General features: G+C 49.1%; 1 protein-coding gene across 1 annotated transcript in view; it reads left to right on the plus strand.

Moving 5' to 3' along the window:
• WDR41 (WD repeat domain 41) overlaps positions 1–21,180 on the plus strand; it is a 579,210-nt gene that overhangs the window by 286,620 nt on the left and 271,410 nt on the right. The window lies entirely within an intron of this gene.

The following is a 21,180-nucleotide window of genomic DNA, read 5'->3' on the forward strand; positions in this document are numbered from 1 at the left end:
AAGGGCAAGGTGGTGCGGGTCTTCACCGACAACACCACCACAATGTTCTACATTCGGAAGCAGGAGGGGACCAGATCCCCGGCTCTCTCCAAGGAAGCGCAGGATCCATGGCACTGGGCCGTTGCCCAGAGGATGTTCCTGGTACCCTTTTATCTGGCAGGAGTGAAGAACACTGTCGCCGACTCTCAGCAGGGAGCTGCGCTCTTGCCACGAGTGGGAGCTTCGGCAGGATCATGTGGACCTACTGTTTCGACGATGGGGCAATCCCCAGATCGATCTATTTGCGACGGTGACAGACACCAAGTGCCGGAGGTTCTCTAGCAGGTTTCCCCAGTCGGGGAGCATGGGGGATGCATTCTCCTTCCCCTGGGACGGCCTGTTCCTCTGAGTTTTCTCTGTTGCCGTTGCTTCAGCGACTCATCAGTCAACTCAAGACGGTCCTAGTGAAGGATGATCCTTCTCGCACCGGCGTGGCCGATGCAGATGTGGTACCCGGACCTTCTGGACATGTCAGCGTCCCCTCCAGTCATGCTTCCGCCAGACGCAGATCTTCTCTCCAGGGAAGGAGGCGCGATTCCGCACCATGACCCAGGGCGCTGAACCTGCAGGCCTGGGTCCTTTAGCACTAGAGTTTGGAGGGTACGAGATCCTGGCGGACTACAAGAAGGTACATGGCAAGGCCAGGGCTTCTTCGACTCTTAAGTGCTACAGACACAAATGGAAGAGGTTCACCGTCTGGTGCCGTGCACAGAAGATAAACCCTCTACGGATTATGGCCCCTCAAGTACTGCCGTACTTGCTGTCACTGGCCAAGGCGGGGTTGGTGCATGCATCCATCAAAATTCATCTGGCGGCTATCTCCCGCTATACCACAACTCCGGGGCGGTCATCCCTGTGGTCGCATTGCCAGGTTAAGGAGTTCATGAAAGGACTTTACCGCTTGTTCCCGCCGGTGAAGGCTCCGGCCCCGGCGTCGGAGCTCAATGTGCTGCTGACTAGGGTCATGGGTCCTCCGTTCGAGCCTCTGCATTCGGCGCCACTGAAATTCCTATCGTGGAAGACAGCGTTTCTTGTGGCCATCACCTCCGCACGACGAGTGGGAGAGATCCAGGCCCTTTCCTGGAAGCCTCCGTACTTGACATTCCATGAAACGAGTGTTGTGCTGAGGATGCACACCTCCTTCATGCCCAAGGTGCCGTCGGACTTCCATCTCAACGAGCTCTTGGTGTTACCTATTTTCTTCCTGTCGCCTTCATCGCTGGCTGAGAGGACTTTGCACTCTCTGGATGTGGCTAGAGCACTGAAGTTCTATGTGGACCGCACGAAGTGTTTTCGGAAGACATCACAGCTGTTTGTGAACTTTGGCCCTGTGAATCAAGGGAAGACCCTCTCCAAGGCTTCCATTTCGAGGTGGCTCTCCGGCTGCATCACTCATTGTCATCGGTTGGCAAACCGACCGTTGCCTGGCCGTCCGAGAGCCCATTTGACCAGAGCGATTGCTGCAACTACAGCGTTCCTGCCTGGTGTGCCCCTGCTGGACATCTGCAGGGCTGCTACGTGGAGGTCGATGCATACCTTCATGAGATTCTACTGCGTCAACCGGTATTCCAGGCAGGAGTAGAGAGTCGGCCAAGCAGTGCTGCGCAACCTGTTTGCTTGAAGGTGAGCCTGGTGAGGAGGTAAGAGATGCTTAATGTTGAGATGTTGAAATGCTTAATGTTGAGCCTTGCCACCTCCCGTGGTTGTGCATGTGTGTACTGCTATGTATTCTTTATTCATGAGCATGTGAATCCATGCCAGACCTCATGCTGGAGAAGGAACAAGTTACTTACCTGTAACTATTGTTCTCCAGCCTGGGTCTGGCTTGGATTCACATGCGAACCCTCCCGCCTACCCCTCTGCGGCTCTTCTCTTGGTTCTACTGCCACTTTACGTGCTACCAAATCTGAAGATGGCTGCCAGAGGAGGGGCTTAGGTAGAGGGCAGTCATTGGCTGGGGCAGTATGACCCAGAGACCAGTGATTGGTTATTAGGCGAAAGACAGTTCAGAAACTAAACTGAATCTGATTTTTTTCTTTACTGAGGATTCCCAGCCTGACGATGGGGAATATTCATGAGCATGTGAATCCATGGCAGACCCATGCTGGAGAACAACAGTTACAGGTAAGTAACTTGTTCCTTACTCATAATTGTCAAAGAGACACGTTTTTGTACGCTTTCTTTGTGTTGTGTGTGAGTGTCATCTCTGATGTCAGCAGGTAGAAAGTTCCAAAGTGAAGGGGCCGAGACACGGAAGCTAGCGCCTCCCGCCCCTTTACGATTGAATCTGGTGGTTTCAAGCGTGAGGCTGGTGGAGGATTGTAGCTGACGCACATGGCATTTCGGTGCTACGCAATCGTAGAGGTAGAGTGGGGCCACTTTGTAAATGCGTCTGTATGCGATAGTCAGGATCTTAAATTCGATACAGGCTTTGATAGGAAGGCAGTATGCATTAACGTTTGGTGGCCAAGATGTGATCGGAAGACTTGAGGCCCACAGCTGCACGGAGGGCCTTATTTTGTAGGAGTTGTAGTTTGTTTGTTTTTTGTGGTGGTGCCCATATAGAGGACATTACAGTAATCTAGTTTACTGACAATGATGACTCTGGAGAGCGTGAGGCAATTTTCGGTGGAGAGAGATTTTCTGCTCAAGAAGATAAGCTTGGTAGTGTAAGCAGTAGAGGGGGCAAGGGCGTTAATGTGGTTGTTTATTGTGAGTTCCGCATCTAGGTGGATGCTTAGTGTTTTCACATGTTTTGACACTGCAATAGTGGCGCCATCAATGAGTAAAGAGGAAATGGCAGGGACAAAACCTTTTGAGGCGATGAGAGGAGCCTACAATTAGGATCTCCATCTTGTCATTGAGACTGAGTGTGTGAGTGCCCATCCGAGATTGCACAATACTATATAGCCTGTTTACTGTTGCTGAGTCCTCGTGGTAGTTTCCTGAGATGGGGATATGAATTTGGGTATCATTTGCAAATTTGGTATACCATATGTCGACAGAGTCAATGAGGTTGAAGAGGGGTTTGGTGTAGGTATTTTATAACGTAGGGGAGAGACCAGAGCCTTGCGGCACCCCCATGGGGAACGTGATGGGGTCAGCGGTGGCATCCCCAATGGAGATCCTGGCGGTACATTTACTAAGGAACAATTTGATCCACGCTGCAGCTGCAGATGAGAAGTGGAAGTTGGCGCAGAGATTGGTATGAAGGAGGTCATGACCCACCAAATCAAATTCTGCCGAGAGGCCGAGCAGGAGGAGTTGGGGCCAGGTTGCCTGAGTCTCAGATGGTGTCCAATTGAATGTTTAGGTCCAACAGAGCTGATTCAGTGCTGTTTCGGGCAAAAGCCTGATTTGTCTTGTGCCTAGTAAATTATGGTGCTCGAGGTGGTGCTGCACTTGTTGATGGGCCATGTACTCAGGAATCTTGAGGAAGGGTACAGAGGTAATGGGGTGGTAGTTGGTGGGAAGGAGTGGGGGGTCAAGCGAGGGTTTCTTTAGGATAGGGGTGACCCAAGCGACCTTGAGGCTAGCTGGGACTGAGCTGGATGTGAAGGAGGCGTTAATGAAATTAGTGATGAAGGGGCAAGGGTAGTAGTTCAGAGTTTAAAGATCCGAGCGGGGCAGGTGTCACCCTTACAGTTGTAAGGCTTGAGGGCTTGGACGGCTTTGGTGACATCTGTGGGTGATACTTGTGAGAAGGAGAAAGGGATGGTCAAGGGGAGGTTAGGGGCAGTGGCAGAACTTCGGACTCTGGGTAGGGAAGTTTGGCTGCGAGTAGTGTATTTTTGGTACTGATTTTGGATCTCAAGGTATCAATTTTGTTATAAACTGCAGATTGTATGGTAGAGTGCCAGACTTTATCTGCACGTGGCTTCAGGCTGGTAGTTGTTGGGTTTTCGATTCAAGCTCTTTGAGGAAGAGTTATTTTGTGTTAGAGCTGGCGTTGGCAAAGAGTGTGTTGTAGGAGTTGGCTTTGGTAGTGATGAGTGTGCTTGTAGGTATTGGAGAGGTTAGTGAGGTTGGCATTGTTGAGTGGGGTAAGCTGCTTACTGTGTTCGAGGGCTCTCTTTTGTCTTTGGAGCTCATCGGTGAACCAGGGAATTGGGTTGTGTATGAGGTTGCAGTATTTTGTGTTTAAGTAGGGCATTCTGATCCATGGCAGTTTGGAGACTCAAATATAAAGGTATGCAAGGTATTTGGGATCGTTGCAGGTGGGGTCTCCGGTGGAAAGCAGTGACTTTAGCATAGGCCCCAGGGTACCTTCAGTCAGCTTACGGGTATTGCGCATAAGCGTGGGCACAGTAGATGTTGTGGATTTGACAGTTTGGTGGAGCAAGGGGATTGTAAACTCTATCAATGAGTGGTCTGACCAGGATATCATTTGGATGGCTGAGATGTCAAGGAGCAGGTTGGTCGAGAATATCCAGTCAACGGTGCGTCCTCTGTTGTGAGTTGGGACTGAGACATGTTGGTTTAGGTTTATGTCTTCCAGGGATTTGGCCAGTGCTGCTGCTTTGAGGTCATTGGGTTCATTGAAGCCAAGCTTGATATCTCCCAAAGTGATATGTTTGGTGGTGGGCTTAATGAGAGGAGTTAGGAGCAGCAGCAGGGCAATCCTTAGGCAGGTGTGGTGGTCTGGATGCTGGTATAGTAGCAGTAGGTTGTAAGTTGTCTTTGGCTTGATCGGGAGTTTGGTGAGGAGCAACTTGTATCCGGGTATGGGAAAGGTGTCAATCATTCTAAAGTTAAGGAATGATTTAGAGATTACGGCACCCCTGACTGTTGGTGCATTGGGCCTGTCTGCTCTAAGGATGGTGTAGTTGGATGGGATAGCCAGTGAGAGGAGCAGTCACCGAACTGTGGCTCCATAATGCCTCTGGTCCAGTATTATGGAGCCACAATTCAGTGACTGCGAAAATGGCTAGATTCTGGTTAGTTAGGAGGTTGTGAACTGCTGTAGTGTGGGCTCCAAGTGATCGGATGTTGAGCTGGGCACATTTGAGGGAGCTTGGCAGATTGGGCGTAGTTGGAAGTGTTGTAAGGGAGGCTAGGATATGCACGGTGGGTGGTTGGGTGGCTGGCGGGTAGGTCAGGGCAGCTGGGGGGAGGGTTAATTCTGGTGGAGAGTCACAGGCCATGATGGATTAGTAAAATATGTAGCCATGTTGGGGATCATAGTGCTGACACAGGGCTGGAGCAATCGTTGTCTCCCTAGGCGACTTTAAGAATGTCTGGTTGAGGCTGGTGGGAGTAGTGTTAGATGGGGTGGATTGGTAGGTGAGGTGTTTTAGGATTGGGCCTCCATATGTTCACGGGCCTGGTCTGGGAATGCCTTAGTGGGAGAAGGGAGTAAGTGAAGTGAGGACTGTTGCATGAAGGCGGTCTTGCTGTGCTGCGTGGCATAGGTAGATTAAGGTGATGTTGAAGTCGCAGAGGAACTTTGCTGGGCATAGGTCTTAATGGTGCGTGATCCCCTGGGGCACAGTTTGGAGCGTTATGGAGCGAGGTAGGGGACTGGATTCATTCTTAATGACCACAAGGTCCCAGAGCAGTGCAGGTAAAAACAGTGTCGGGCGAGGCAGAAGACAGGGTGTTTCCCACTGGAGTGCTAGTTGGACCGCTGTGCGGGGTTGCGGGGTGGGGTCTAGATGGGCAGTGTAATTCAAATATAGCATAAGGGGTTAGTGAGGCAGTACGTTCCAGTGGTATAAGTGATTTCAATCCGGCACTTCACATAAGTCAATGCCTAGCGTGTAATGCATAACTGAAATCCTTATTTATTTATTTCTGTCTAAAAGTTATTTTATTCTGAACGATGTACCTCTTACATCACACCCCTCTCTTGGAACCCATCCCCCTCCCCCCACCCGTCACCCATCACACTGAACCAGGAATAAGGCTGGTTTGCAAAGTTAAAATATTTATTTATATATTCACAATATAATCACACTTTTTTTAATGGGGATACAATAATCACCAATGGGGTGATGTCACACTAAGCAATCTCTTTAATCACAGGGAGTAATGATGAGCAAAAACAATGCAGCACAGCAATAATACGTTTGTAGCTGTGGGTTCAAATCAAATAGCAATGTGGTTACTCTTTCCCCCTGCACACCCCTCAACCCCCCAATATGCACTATCAAGAGATAGAAGGAGAGAGAACAGGTTTCAGGAATGCAGAATTCTAATACAATGTCAATCCCAATTTCCCCAACCAAACACAAGAGAGAAACAGGGTTGATTGGCAAACTGTCAAAATGGTGTTTAAAGTTGTCTTTGAATGGAATAGGTAAAACACTAAATATGGTTTCAATCACTGAAATTGTTTCAATTTTAATGGGAGCCGCTTTATATAGTTGCAGACAAACACTAGTAATGATTTGACACTAATAAGCAATGTGCAAACTGAAATTTGAGGTCCGGTGCAATAAAAAGCTATTTTACACGTGTAATATTTTGCCAAAATGAAAATTTGCGGGAAACTTCTCTGCGCGCGGTAATCGTTATCGCGGGAGAACTATAAGGATTTGAGATGCAGTTTTTGGTTCTATGGAAAGCTGTGGTTGTTAGATACAAGCAGATGTTTCTAGCATACAAATTTGAAGAAGTTATGGACGTTTCCGTGGAGGTCGTTTTTCTGAGATGGGTGCAAGAATGGGAAAAACAGGGATAGAGAGTTCAGGCGATCAAAATAATTCTAACAATGCAGTTCTGGACATAAGAGAGGATGGATCTGAGATGGGGATGACAGTACATAGGCTAGTGGCAGTCCTATATGGATAATCACTATATATGTTTGAACAGAACCGTCAGGAATTCTGGTCAGTCAAGATTTCTGGACAGGAATTCTGCTGGGCACAATGGACTGGACAGGGTCTGCAATCAGCAAGGCGCTCTGGTCACCGCACAACAGGACTGCACAGGATCAGCACGGCACAGTACGGCACAGGATGGGGTTTTATCTGCCCTGGTTCTGCAGATAATTATATGTCAGGCAAGCAGTTACAGCACAGCCCGGCTGTTTTCTTTGGTTTCCCCTTTAAGTTTGTGGGATTCTGGTTCTAGAAGTTTAAGGCCTAGTTGAAAATGGTTCAACTAATGGAATGGGCCTTTCTGCTTGCAAAGTTTCTGGAGTCTGGAGCAAGGAATATTGATGGATCTCCTTCAGGGTGCTTCGGCAGGATCGGGGTAGTGGGTGGATCTGTGTGCCTTTCTAAGTCCTCAGCGTTCTCTATTTATGCATTTGGTAAAGGGGTGTGTGTGCTGAATTATCCTAAGCACTCCCCCTAGGCTGACTATAGGTTAGAATTTCCCCTCTCCCTTGATTGGAGGAGAAAACAGGGTTTCACCATGATGATGTGGTTTTATGAGTCAGAGAATCCTCCACTTGGCTTTTTAACATGAAATGTACTTTTAGGATAATACATATTTACAATTTTGCAAACTTTAAAACAATAACATACCTAAATGTTCTTCCAAGCCTCGTCATTGTAGGATCTTGTGTCGGCTGTTGACAGAATTCTGCCCTTTTGGGCCGGATCACAATATCTAGTTTGTCCAAAGGTTTGTACTACTGTGCGCATTGTATCTGGGCATAAGCGTGTGAAGTTTCATGTTTTTGACATAATTACATTTGGTAGAAAACCACAATTTCTACAGTTACTTCCCAGAACATAGAACAGATTTCTGGCTCCTCTTAAAAGCTGCCGCCAAAAATTAGGTTCAGAAGTCCGGGGTTTCCATATTTTTTACAATTGTACACAGTAAATTATCAGTCTTTTTAGAAATATGCTTTTGTCCATTGTGAATCAATAAAAGTTGTCTGTCCCTGCCTCCTTCTCCTTCTTGCAGCTCAGAAGCAATCTCCGCCCCCTTCCTTCTGGCAGAGGCCATTTACGATCCTTCCTGATTGGCATCTCCTTGCATTGGGGGAAGTCCATTGTGTTCATCCTACAGCAGCCCAACATCTCCTACCCTCTTAATCAACACAAAGGTGTGAGTTCCTGGTCTCGAGAGCAGAAGGGAGGTGCCTGGCCCTGTGGAGGAAGTTGTTTGTGTTTTGGCTTGGAGTCAGGCTTAATTTTAAATGTCACTTTGTTGCAATTTTCTTTATTTAAATGAATTTGTAATTTTAAAACAAGCAGCTAGAACACTGATTCCAGACTCTAAGCATGAAGTTTAAATAGTTACAACCTAGGTTACTCTTGATAACAGGTCACTTAGATTTTAGACATTAGATCTTAATGGTACAAGTTTACAGTTTTAATGCAGGCTTTTGAAAACGGTCATTCAGGCAGCCGCTGGTACTGCACCCAGATTTTGACAGCTCCCACAGGAAGGCAAACTCTTGCTGTGGGTGTTTTGATGATAAATTCGGCTTTCCAGGATATTGCAATTTCACAATGATTTCTTGAATTCAGTGAAATGTGACACCCAGCAAGATTATTGGATGTTTGTGGTTATTTTGTACCAGCATTCTGTATTTTCAGCAACCAAGAAAAGATTTAAAAACAAGATTCTGGATTTCTTTCAGCAAGCACTGCTTTTCATGCAGGCTTCATTTTTACTGGTAAGACATGTTTCAGAAGTGAAGTCTCCGTTCCACCACTGACAACATGCATGGTAGATTTGGCAGCCATCTTTTTGTGCTTTCTAGAGCGTAATTTTCATAGGTTTTGGCACGCATAGGGCTTTTGCGGCCATTTTGATGATTCTGGCACCACCAGGACACAGTGATGCCGCAAGGCAGAGCCTAAGTGGGTCAATACATCCCACAATGGTAACTGCCCAGACACCAGTGGCAGGAGCCTTGTGGTGGTAGGTGGGGTGCTGGTAGTGTTGGGCAGGTAAGGAGCATTCCGATGGGCAAGGGGCGGCTGAATGGAGGAGACGCATTTGGGCTATTTGTAGCCGTGTCGGTCTCGCATCGTTTACTTTGCTGATTGGTGACGGTAGGGATAGCATCGAAGGGGGAGCTTTTGGGTAGTCAATAATGAACATATTGCTCACCAGTGCCTCGATTAGGCCAGTTGAATTCTGGCAGCCCTTGCAGATCTTATCAGTGCTTCCCTCTTGCCCCTCAACAGTCCCCTTCTCCTGGAATTTAGTGATTTGCCACACTACTGAGAGTCCATGGAGGGGGGGGGGGGGCTTGTGACTTGCCTCATGTCCACATATCGCTCAGCCAGTGGATGAAATCTATTCCATGTCACAACCTCTGGTGGGTATGACACGCCCTCTTGGGATTTACTTGACTGATTGGGGTGAGTCCTGCTCCCTCTAGTTCATCCACCCCATCTGTTAGCCACCTCTTCCCCTGGGGCCACTAATTTGGAGGCATTAAGTTCCACTGGAATGTTATAGGATTTACCACCTTGTTTGCACAGTGGAATTGGGTACTTCATACCCCAGAAGGACTTCAGCTAGGACTCGAAGGGGAACTTTTGACCTTCGTAGGTTTGCCAGTGCCGGTTTCTGCATTTCCTCAATGGAAGCCTTGGCATGGGTGTACTGTTTTCCAGCTGTTGTGCTGCTGCCTCCTTTTGATCGGCAGTTATTCCCTCACTATCACCCTCTGTTGCACAAATACAGAGTAAGCCCCTTCAGGGGCTTGAACCTTCTGGGGCTCAATATCCTAGAGTAGGCCTGCAATTTGGCAATCGCCTCATCTAAGGTAGCTGCCTTTATGGTAGCGTTGCCATTCGGAGGAGATTTATGCGCTTTCCTTTTTGACGTTGTAACACAATGTTGATAAATAGTGTTGCAGTGTTAATGCACATAACATTCAAAGTGCAGTGCAATCAAATAAGCATGAAAATGAAATATAAATATCCAGTAAATCAGTGCAATAAAATAGAATCTTGAAAGCTAAGAAACTTAAGATGTGGCCAGTACAATTTAAAAAGCTGAACTGACCTTATGGAACTAAAATCAAAATCTCCAGGGTGCCTAAATTTGTATTCCTTAACAACACCCAAGATACTTAATGAAGGAACTGCAGCCCGAGTGGATGGTCTTCGCCACGCTACAACTTCATGTAAATGTCAATGTGAATCAATCAATACCCGGCTGGGTAAGACTGTCTGAACGGGCTAACAGGTGAGCAAAACACACTGGGACCAGCTAGAACAAGTTGTGGCACAAAAAACACCCAAACTAGGCCCAGGCACAAACATGGACAATCGCACACGTGCCAGAGCCCTCGTGGCATCGTATTTCAAATTGCAGTTCCCTGGGCTTAATTAATACTGCAGCAGGCACAGCGAGCCCCAGCACGAATCATAAAGGCGAGCAGTACAATATGCACGCCTCCCCAAGTTCACCCGTCAGAAGATGGTGGGCCTCCTCCACGTGCAAGAATGTGCACCACAGCACCCGCTGCGATAACCCCGGCGGTGCCAACCCCGCACCCTTTGCGGCTCGTGGACTTTGCCGCTGTGGGCATCAGCTGCCCGTTATATCAGCAGGGGGTGTGGCCAAATCCAAGGCAGCTGGAATAACGTAAAGGTCTCCTGCCCTGTGCTCACTGTGGCGCCAACACCACACCCTTTGCGGCACGCAAGCTTCCATGGTTTTCCATGGTTTCTATTATTTCAGAACATAAAAGTGTAGTTCATAAATGTCTATTAAGTACGTTTCACTGATGCAATATTCAGTAAACCCATGCTTACACAGCACAATGCACTCTCAAATGTTCGCTAATATTCCTAAATATTTCTCAATGGCCTAAATTGTAGAGTTCTTGTATCCTGTATTGTAGCCAAACATTTGACATTTCAAAACATATGTTAATTACTGAACATCAATCAGATGTAGGTCTCATGTTTTGATATTGCATAATACATTTTCATTTATTAATAGTCCTTTTCTGAGTTCATTCCTTTTGGATACAGTGATTATAATTTTAGTTGCTTCTAAAATACATCTTTCCTTGATAACATATCTAGATTACCATCTCTTTTTGATATATTTCTTTTCAAAATCACAAATTGTACCTTTGCAATATCGTGTCTGAATTCATCGAGATATACTGGTACTGATGATTAGGTTCAGTTCATCTGATTTTTACCTTTCTTCTGGTCATTCTAACATAAAACGTTTGATGTTTATATCTTAAACCATATATTTCATTACTAGTATCACAGATGGTATAATGATTTAATTTATCTATCTGTGTATGAATGTTCTTCAGCACTGGATCTTTCATAGATGCACATGCTTTTAGAATATTCCCTGTTGTCAGACTGGGAATCCTCTGTAACATGAAGCATTTTCATAGACAATCACAAACTGCATTCACTTTAGTGTTCTTTCAGAGTTGTTTTGGGTAATTTACATTGTAGCCAGTGGGTACTGCCTCCCTTGGCTCTACTCCTGGGGGCCATCATCAGAATCTTTGCCACACATTTAGAGTTGGGAGTCCTCTCAGAAGTTCTTTCGTTAGTTTTCTGGAAGAATATTCATCACACCGCTTTTATTTTACCATCATTTGAATGCTTCAGACAAGCACTTTATTATTCTGGGATTTAGAGGTTCCTGCACCCACTTGGGGCTAACCTACTAGGGACATAGGTTCAACTGTGGTCTTCCAGTGTTGAACCCAGTGTAGTCCCTTCTGCCACTAACCATGAATGTTTCAAAGGCTAAAATGAGCCTTTTCAAGAATTGTCACCTGCAAATGTCAAAACAAAAGAGGTGATGGCTGGAAGGTTTCACTTTAATCTTAAACTATAGGATTGCTCTGGGCAACCCTCCAGACCATCGTTCTTCACCTGCCAAGCCATTACAAAAAGGGAAAGATCATATGCAAATCAGGCTTGGTCCCACCCTAAAAGGGTCAGTCCAGCCCGAACTGCTTGGTCACATCCCTTTTGCACAAGACCACAAGCATAACCAAACTTGTTTCGGCTTGCAAACCTAACTACATCTATGTGGAGGACAGACACCCAGAGTGTCTTTGTTTGTACCCAGACATTAATCTAGATTCCTGCTCCATCTGCCAGTCTCTCTCTAAATAGACTCTCAAGTACAAACAACAGTGACTTCTGGCTTGGCTTGACAAAATTTCTGGGGCCTCTGCTTCTGTGAGGAGATGTGCCTCTCTGCATCCTAGCAGGCCCATAGAACGTGCTCCCTCTACTAAGAGGTTCAGAACTGTGAGGGGTCAGTAATGCAAGGTGAACAACTTCAATGATTTATCGACATATGCCATTTTATTCTTAATGAAAAGATGAAAAATGCCTCACTATCCCTACACAGCAGAGCATTTCCCTTTTCGCGCTCTGAAACACTTGTGTATGAGTGCGATAGAAATAAGATATCAATATCAATAACCAAAGCTAAAGGGAAACACTTAACAAGCCCTCACACTAAGCAACAAATACACAAAGAAAATATGGCAATACAACATAAAATGAACAACATTCAGTTGTCTCTGAATAACCTGCTAATGTCTTGGAGAATTTTCTTTTCCCAGGATTCAGGGTCAGTTCTAATAGTTTTCAACCAAAGGATGAAAGGTCTCAAATCAGTTCTTGATATTTCATAGTCGCAGTAAAGGTTCCAATGATAGCAAATTTCTTCCCCCGGTGAAACATCCACCTTCACCAAATGGCCCCAATGGTAATCGTAGCCACAATGCTTTGTCACCTCTTCAAGAAGACTTGCCACAGTTCAAAAGAAATGCAATATCCACAACTCTGTGAGACAAGTTTATATTTGCTTGGTTACAGTTTTAGAATTTACAATGGTATGTTTGTCGCCTTCTCAGTGCTGCTGTTTCCACTTCACTTCTACTTGATTCACTATGAGAACAGTTACCTTTGTCTCACAGTACTCCCCTTTACTTAAGCTACTACAATGTGCATGACAACCAGATACACCACCACAGCTTCAGTGCTTTGTACTTGTAGGTAGGCTTCCATAAGATATACTTCAAAGTACTTCTACAACTTCAGGTAGGCACAGCACTCTTCCTCTGAATTACTCTCTTTAAAAGGGGCAGCTTCTTTTCCTCTCGTCTGACTGTCGCAATAGTCCACTTCAAAATCGTTTTTTGCAAGCAGCCAGTTCTCTTCCCTCATCTTTACCTGCAACTTTTGCCAGTTATCAGCCCAAGTAATTACCAAGAAGCCTTGGTGCCACTCTCGTAGCGTCAGATTATTGCGCGCACACTTGTATCTTAGGCCAATGGACTGTTATTAACTTCACAGTACAGCTAGATTGCTTTTCAACTCTGAGAAAGGCTGGTTTCACTGTTAAAATGGGGAGACTTTAGGCTTGGGCAATGCTTGTTCTTTTTTCAATAGTTTATACACTTTAAGTTCTCATAAATGTAAAGTATGCCATGTTAAAATTAAGAATAGAGTTCAGGCTTTTCTCTAGTAATCCCAATTAGGCACACACGACCACTTCTTAATGTAGTTTTCAAAGTTTAAAGATTTGTTATTCAATTATATTCCCGTGTGAAAGTGAAGGAGAGTTCAGTCCTCCTTTGGGAATCGCAATTAGGCACACGTGTCCACTAATTGATGTAGTTTTTAAGGTTTAAAAACTGCAACAATTGTATTGTCAAGGTTAGGTATTCGGTAATGGTCTTAGCAGCGTTCACTGTCCTTAATTAGTGACACACGACCATTCCTTAATGTAGGAACAGCCTTTTAACGATTGATCAATGGATTTAAACAGTGTTAGCTTCACACGCAAGAAAAAGGGACTTGAATATTACACGCCAGTGCTATAGTTCCATTGTCCCAATGTTTCAACTTCAAGGAACAATTTCTCACTTTATACCATATGCCAGTGAATATAGAACGGGATGCATGTGCAAGTTATTAGATCGCTCTACTTCACTCACCCACTTCTTTAACACTTGGTCTGTGGGTTGCACCGCCTCCACGACTTCTGCTACAACTTCTACTGCTTCTGGCTTCTTGGGGACCCACACCCTTCCTCTGTGAAGGTGTCTCCAGTCGGGCCACACGTTTCTGGAGCCCCTCTCACTCCTAAGACCCACGGCTTGATAACTGCTCCTCGACTCAGTGTACAGCACATTCTCTGTATGGCAACCATGGGAATTGGGATCACATGTGGACAAACATCTCCCCTGCACGCCTTCTGCTGCGCAGCCTCTGCACTTCACAGTTTGGGGGATCAGGAGCCTCTCAGAACAAGCAGGTGAAATCTGCTGACTCCACATTACGATGTCCCTCTTGTTCTTCCGTCTCCTCCCAGGTGCTCTTCCCGCAGGACACCACTCCCAAGGTCAGGATCAGGAAGCATCTGCTTTTCCCTTGCCACCTGGGAGGAGACTTTACACAGGGTTTCAGTGAGACATCCGTAGGATTCTTCACAGAACCCACAAGTAAAGTTCCTGTGGGAAAAGGGTGAAGAAATGGGATTCCATCTGTAATCTGAGACTCTGATAAGCATGCTATGCCTGAGAAACCTCTGAAGCACAAACCATCTACTGCGACAACGCCATAGTCCACAAAGCCCTCAATGACGAGCGTGTCCTCATGCCATACCACTCCTAATCTGGCCACGATCCTGTTGTTTACGAATACGCCGTCATCCACAAATCTCAAACCGCCAAGTCCACCACGAAACACTGCAAGCCTCCTCCATCAACAACTTTGTCAACAAACGCATCTAAATCTTTTTTTTCTCCAGCATGGGGTCTGGCATGGATTCACATGCTCATGAATATTCCATGTCGTCAGGCTGGGAATCCTCGGTAAGGAAAACATCGGTTTCAGTTTTGTTTCTGAACTGTATTTCTACCAATGAATGCCCTCTACCTAAGCCCCTCCTCTGGCAGCCATCTTCACATTTTTACTGCACGTTCAAGTATTGGGAGTCCTTGTGCTGTAGCTCTTGAGCTTTTACTGCGTTTTGCGTTTTTTCAAAGAGTTTACTCTTATATTTCGGTCAATCGAGCCTCAAGCTCCACCGTTTTCAGTTCCGATCAATGGGGACCCGTTCTTGGAATTTTTCTACGCCCCTCAAGGGCATTTTTTCATTGTGTTTTCACTTCTCGGAGGATTCCAGAAGATCTTTGAGGCCTACCCCACGTGGTCATGTCCCAGGACAAGGGAAGCATGACGCCTGTTGGAGCCAAGCTGTTCAGGAGCTGCCCTGGATGCAGGCTTCAGAACGTCTTTAAAGAGGGATGAGCACTCTCTGTGCCTCTGCCTTCACAACGACAAATCGCACGTGTAAAAGGATCGTCATATTCAACTCGCCAACTGGCTGGAGGGGAAGAGCCCAGCAGTGGGTGAGAAGAGGAAGAAATCCAAGCGGTCTTCTAAGACCTTTGAGGGCGCTCCGGCGACGGGGGCCCAAGAAAAGGCTAAGCACTGCGAGTCTGCGGGCACCAGGAACGCCGATCGGTCGGGCTCCTCTGCTGCCCGGCAGGGCGCATTATCACCGACGCCATCAACCACGAGCCAACGCTCTGGCTGGGGGAAGAGGAAATCGGAGAACCCGGGTAAGCTTCGGGAGAAGCCCCGGTCGATCACGACGGATTCAGCCGAGGGGGAGTGAGGCGGTGACCCTCCCCCCCAAGGTGAAGGCCTAAGGCACGCCTAAGATCGTGAAGGCCCTGATTCACCCGGCTAAGGCCTCGATTGAGGGAGTCGTAGCAACCCTGGCAAAACCTGCAGAGGCTTCCCCAGTGGAGACAACTTCAGGGGCTAGAGATTCCCTGCCACCCCAGAGGGAATCCTCTTTTCTGCCTATCGAGAAGACCCCTGTGAAACCCCAGCAGGAAAAAGAGGGGGGGCGATAGCCTTAACGGACACGGATATCACATCCGAGGATGAGTTGGCGAGCGTCCAAAGGATCCTGGACAAGAATTTCGAGATATCCAGGGCCCACAGGAAGGATCCCAACGAGGCCGATGAGGAGAGCAACGAGGGGGCCAACGAGGAAGATCGGAGGACCCCGTGCCCCAACCCTCGATCCCGTTGCAGCTGGTACCCTTCCCTCAGGACAACTCAGGAGATATCCTGATGGCGATACAGAAGCTATGCACGGAGATAAGGACAAGGATGCCCTTACCCCCCCACCGACGACCCAGCGGGGCCTGGTCAGTCGGGGAGCCCACCAAACAGAAACAAGTCCATCCTCCTCCCCCTTCCAGCCTTCACCCCCATGCCCTCCTCCGAGGGATGAGACTGGAACGGAGACGGCGACAACGGGGACGGAGGACGACGGAATGGACCTCCCTTCACCACCTCTTTCGCCCCCCCCCACCGACGAAATTGGCTCCTTCCACACCATGATCCCCAGGGCATCTGAGCTCTTCCAGCTCTGCCCCAGAGAACAGAAGGAAGGGTTCCTCTACCAACGAAGGGAGGCCAAGAGGAAGACTGTCCTCTCAATCTCGTTACTGGATGACATCTCGGACGAGGGGCTGGCGCTCCTGAAGAACCCGTCCATGGCTCCTGTTAGGTGGGACTGGTACGAGAAGAAGTACCAGGTCCCGGACTCTGCCCTTATGTGTCTCAGGCACAGCCGTCCCCGGATTCTGTGGTCTCCGTGGCGGGCAAGAAGAAAGCGGCGGGGGCGACGGTGTCAACTTCAACATCCCCACCGGACGGCGAGGGGAAGAAGCTGGATGCCATGGGAAGACAGGTCATCTTGGCAGCGACGACGAGGATCAAAACGGCCAATGCCCTCGCGATCGTGGCACACTACGACAGGGAGATGTGGTTCAAGATCGCTCCCCTGCTAGACTTCCTCCCGGACGACAAGAGGCCTGAGGCCCTGGAGATCCTAGAGGAAGGCGAGGTGGCTTCGGACCACACCATCATGGTGGCCACGGACATCGCCAACACTGGCTTTCGTCAGATGGGGAACAGCGTTTGCCTTTGCCGGCGCGGTTGGCTCAAGGCCACCGACTTCCGTCAGGACGTGCAGACCTGGGTACTGGACATGCCCTTAGACGGGAACAAAGGGAACAACCTGTTCGGCAAGACAGTGGACGAGCCGCTGCAGGCCATCAAGGCTGACACCGAGACGGCTCGGGCCTTGGGTGTTCAACAGCGACGGCCGTCCTTTAGGAGCTCCAGAGGCAAACAAGGTGCCTCCAAAAAATTCGGCGGCGGTTCCTCGTCGTACCGCCAAGCGGCCTGCTCCTCGTCGCAGGAGGCCTACAGAGGACGTGGCAAGCCAGGAGGATCCCGTCGTCGTCGCCAAGGATGCCAAGGCGGCAAGGCCGTGGCGAAACAGGACTGAACCGACTGTGGCGTCGGGCCCCCACCGAAGCACCCCGGTGGGAGGCCAGCTGGCGAAATCTGTCAGCATGTGGGAGTCCATCTCCACCGACCTTTGGGTGCTAGATGCCCTGGTCCGCGGGCACACCCTGGAATTCCGAAAGAGGTGTCGCCGCATTCCACCCGTGGCCAGAAAGGTAAACCACGTCCCACAACTGCTTCTGGAGGTACGAGCGATGTTAAGGAAGAGAGCAATAGAACTCGTTCCAAAGAGGCTCCGGTGCTCCGGAGTGTACTTGTGATACTTCCTCGTCCGAAAGAAGACCGCCGGGTGGCGACCCATCCTGGACTTTCGTCGTCTAAACAAGTACATCAAGTCCCAGAAGTTCCGGATGGTCACCCTCCAGCACGTGCTGGGACAGCTGGAGGAAGGCGACTTCCTATCGTCGCTGGACCTGGAGGATGCCTACTTCCACATCCCCATCTTAAAGGGACATAGAAAGTTCCTGCGATTTGTGGTCCAAAGGCGACACTTTCAGTTCAAGGCCCTTCCCTTCGGATTGAAATCGGCACCCAGGGTGTTCACCAAGTGCCTAGCACCAGTGGCGGCACGGCTGTGCCTGCAGGGGATCCATGTATACCCCTACCTGGACGATTGGCTCATCCGAGCAAGGTCAAGAGAACTCGCCGTCGATCACACATCGAAGATTGTCCAACTTCTCACGGATTTGGGATTCTCAATCAACTTCACGAAATCCCACCTGGTACTGTCGCAAGTCACCCTGTTCCTGGGAGCCAGGCTCGACACAGTGGCGCGATTGGCTTCGCCGTCGGAGGAAAGCCATCTTGGGCATGATACAACGGCTGTTGACCATGGACGTGGCCAGGGTGAGGTCCATCAAGTCCCTGCTCGGCATGATGTCCTCGTGCATCTACCTCGTGCGCCTATGCAGGCTGTGGATGCGACCCCTACAGGAGTTCCTCGAACCTGTTGGAGGCAAGCAGCGGGCTACTTCGAAGACAGGATCTCTCTCAACGAGACTTTCCGACAAGCGATCCGGTGGTGGGGCAACCGCACGCACCTAGCGGCGGGCATGGACTTCCAGACCCCAGCGCATCAGGAGACAGTGACGACGGACGCCTCCCTGGAGGGATGGGAAGCGCACTCTGGCGATCTCCACGCAAGAGGCCTCTGGCTCCTGGGGGAGAGATCACTACACATCAACGTCCTGGAGCTCCGAGCCGTGTTCTGGGCCCTCAGGTCGTTCCTTCCGTCCCTCAAGGGCAAGGTGGTAAGGATCCTCACCGACAACAACACCACGATGCTCTACATCTGGAAGCAGGGGGGCACCAGATCCCAAGCCCTATCCAAGGAAGCGCAGGTCCTGTGGCACTGGGCCGTCGCTCAAGGGATGTTCCTGGTACCCTTCCATCTGGCAGGAATAAAGAACACCATTGCCGACTCGCTCAGCAGAGAGATACGCTCGTGCCATGAGTGGGAACTTCAGCAGGATCAGGTAGATCTCCTATTCCGATGATTGGGCACTCCCCAGATAGACTTATTTGCGACGGCGAGGAACGACAAGTGCCGGAGGTTCGCCAGCAGGTTTCCCCAGCCGGGGAGCATGGGTGATGCCTTCTCATTCACCTGGGACGGCCTGTTCCTGTATTCGTTCCCCCCGTTGCCATTGCTGCTACGTCTCTATCAGTCAACTATGACAGTCCCGGTGCAGGATGATCCTCGTTGCACTGGCGTGGCCAAGGCAGATCTGGTTCCCGGACCTTCTGGACATATCAGCGTCCCCTCTGGTCAAACTTCCGACGGACGCGGATCTTCTCGCAAGGGAAGGAGGTGCCATCCTCCATCATGACCCAGGATCGTTGAACCTGCAGGCCTGGCTCCGGCAGCACTAGAGTTTGGAGGGTACGATATCCCGGCAGACTTGGCGAGTAACTACTTGCTGAAGGCAAGGGCGTCTTCGACTCTCAAGTGCTATGGACACAAATGGAAGAGGTTCTCTGTCTGGTGCCGTGCACAGAAGATTAGCCCTCTGCGGATTACGGCCCCTCAAGTGCTACCGTACTTGCTATCGCTGGCCAAGGCGGGGCTGGCACATGCCTCCATCAAGATCCATCTGGCAGCTAACTCCCGCTACACCAGAACTCCGGGACGACTATCTCTGTGGTCCCAATTCATGAAAGGACCGTTCCGATCGTTCCCACCGGTGAAGGCCCCGGCGTGGGAGCTCAATGTGGTGCTGGCCAGACCCATGGGGCCGCCTTTCGAGCTTCTGCATGCAGCACCGTTGAAGTTCTTGTTATGGAAGACAGCGTTTCTTGTGGCCATCACCTCCGCACGACGAGTGGGAGAGATCCAGGCCCTCTCGTGTAAACCGCCATACCTGACATTCCATCAGACGAGGGTATTGCTGAGGACGCACCCCTCCTTCATGCCCAAGGTGCCATCGGACTTCCATCTCAACGAGCCCTTGGTGCTACCTGTTTTCTTTCCGTCGCCTTTGTCACCGGCTGTTAGGGAGAATTCTCTGTTTAGGCTGAATTTCCTAACCTAGTGAGTCCCCCAGCAGCTTTGCTGGATTTTTGGGGTTTATTTATTTCTCCTGCCAAGAGTGAGACTCTTTTACCCTCACTCTTGGGCATGATTTCAGTGTGTTTCTTTGAATCTAGATGTGTTTAATGGGCTATGGGGTCTTTTACTCCATAGGGCTTCATGTGTTTTTGTGATGTGTGTTACACAGCACCCTCAGTGCAGTGACACAGGGGTGTCATAGTGACCCCCCAGTATAGACTCCATACCCTGGGACTGACTACTGTTTCCCAGGGCATGTAAAGTCACCATTGACTTTACTAGTCTTAAATTCTGAACAGAACCAGTACAAACCATCATATTGTGGACGTACTGGCTGGGGCAATTCGATTGCCCCAGGGTCTGTTAGTCGAGGGGGTACGTCTCCGTCCCCCCTGATCGAGTTTTGGCTGGTGGCAGTGGATACTACTTTTATATTCAACCGCGAATATTTTCCTATGGGATTTCCCATTGTTTTAGGCTACTATCTTTATTTAATTATTTACGGTAGCCTCGAACATACCGCCGGTTTATTTAATTAATATTAATTCTCCGGTTGGTATTTTTTGCCAAAACTTGATTCTAAAATGGCGTTTGTGTTCTCTTCTGTGACTACAACCCAAGTCGAGCCCTTTGTTCCACTTTTTGGCGGGCTTCTCCACAGAAGCCCTCCAAAGTGGTGCCACTCTGTCTGGGGTACTTAGGAGGGGTGGAGGGGAATTTAGGCACCCTGGACTGAGTTGCATAGGCAACTCAAGTCGCACTCCATCCTGATTGGCCCAAGTGGTGAGCCGGCCGGCTCACCACTAAGCATGTTTGAGTGACAGGTAGGCTGAGTGAATGGGGGTTTTCTGCATAAAAGCAGGGCTTTGGGGACTGGAACTTCAGAAGTCGCCACAGGACCTAAGAATCCGATGAGGGAGAAGCTGAGCCGACCTGCCACGACACCACCACCGGTGGAGCCCTGCTGGACCGCCTCACCACTTTTCCCAACGACAGAGGAGATCTCCCGCCGGAGAGTCTTCTTCCTTTGACTGGTGGGGATAACCAGTTTCACCGTCTTTTCGCCTTCCCGACGTACCTCGTGGCCGCCTTGCCTGTGCCAAGCACCCCGGCAGCCGGGATACCACGTTTTACCACGACCGCGAAACAAAGGTACCACCTTTAACCGGAAAACTCCACGGCTGGTTTCTTCCCTGGTAGTGCAACGACCTTCATCTTTCCTCCAAGTCGAGATCTTCTCTTCCCCTGGACGACGACGCAAATTGCACCCACTACCAGGAACAACTGCCACCGCTGGAGGATCCTTCCCACTTAAGGTACCGTGTC

This window comes from Ambystoma mexicanum, chromosome 6p (assembly GCF_040938575.1).
Source record: "Ambystoma mexicanum isolate Mex_15411 chromosome 6p, UKY_AmexF1_1, whole genome shotgun sequence".
NCBI lineage: Eukaryota > Metazoa > Chordata > Amphibia > Caudata > Ambystomatidae > Ambystoma > Ambystoma mexicanum.